Source organism: Chrysochloris asiatica, unplaced genomic scaffold (genome assembly GCF_000296735.1).
Source record: "Chrysochloris asiatica unplaced genomic scaffold, ChrAsi1.0 scaffold00188, whole genome shotgun sequence".
Classification (NCBI taxonomy): Eukaryota; Metazoa; Chordata; class Mammalia; order Afrosoricida; family Chrysochloridae; genus Chrysochloris; species Chrysochloris asiatica.
The window spans coordinates 1762111-1763542 of record NW_006408706.1 but is presented as its reverse complement, the minus strand read 5'-3'; positions in this window follow the sequence as shown (position 1 = coordinate 1763542).

Below are 1432 nucleotides of genomic sequence, written 5' to 3'. Positions count from 1 at the left end.
ACCTGACTAACCAACCAACTGGAAGAGATACATATTTATCCTCCTTCCAAAAAGAGGCGACCCAATGGAATGTAGAAATCTTTGAACAATATCATTGGTATCACATGAAAAACATTTTTTTGCTGAATATAATTAAAAGACAGCTGCAAGAGTACATCAAGGGTGTGGGTTTGGAAGCAGGACAAGTAGAGTCAGGTAGGATGAGCTCTGTGGAGAAGGTGCCAAAAATCTTACGGAGCTGCTCTAGAGCTTGGAATCTAGTATAAGGTGCAGGGTGTCAGTTTCCTGTACCCACCGTTAGAAAAATCACTGTATAAAGGAAAATACTGCAATTCCAGAATTGATTAGGACTCAGGATGCTGCCTGCAGATCACTCCCGCCCAGGCTGCGTTCAGAGGGTGGGGCCACAGCCAGACTGACACAGTGAAACCTGCCCAGCGACACTTGAAAAAAATGGAGTGGGGGATTCTACACATTTTTTTCCTCCTCTTACCTGTTGTGCCCTCTCTGCCCAGCCAAGCCACCTTCAGGTGGGTGGGCACGCATCCCCAAAAAGATCCAGGATTGTGTCCACAGTTTTCCCATGGCACAGAGAGGAGGATCCCCATTGGTCCCATGGATTGACCCTTTGGCAGCTGCTTATGATATCTGACTCTGGGACCCAGCCCTAAAGTTGACCTGGGCGGGACCCTTTATTCCTGCCACTGGTCAGACAGCTATGGTTTTATTTTTGTTTGGAGTGGTGGGATTTGTCTCTGTTTTTATATCGGCTTCTGATTTCGGTCCTTTTGATCACACTTTTTCTTGGGGGTGGGAGCTCTTTCTCCCTATATTACCCAAGAAGAGACAGCAATCGTGGCCATATAGCCAAGCTACAAGTATACCCCATAATAGCTCACCATTGGGATAGGAGCCAATACCAGCTGCTAGATACTACACGCAAAAAGGGAAGCCTTTCTCCAGATCATATCCACCAAGAGACACTCAGCAAGCTTAACAACACAGCAACATACATCCAATTAAGCATTAAAAATCCACTTAACTGCTAAAAATGTCCAGGAAAACACAACAAAAGATCTCAAAACATGTCCAAAAACAGAAAAGAGTAACTGAGACAAATGAGCTGGAGGCACACACAGTATTTCCAATAGAAGAAGAGCAGGTTTTGGATATGCCTGAGAAGGAATACAGAAGAATGATATGGAAACAAATTCACATGCTCTGAAAAGGGAGGGAGGAAAACAAGGAAGCAGTCAGGAAAGTTCTACAAGAGCAATCAAACAAGATAGATACAGCATTGGAAACAATTCAGAACCTGCAAAAGGAGGTCCAGATAATTAATAATAAAATATCAGAAATGGACAATACACTGAAAGGGCAAAAGAATAGAACTGAAGAGATGGAAGCCAGAATTAGTGAGCTGGAAGACAAA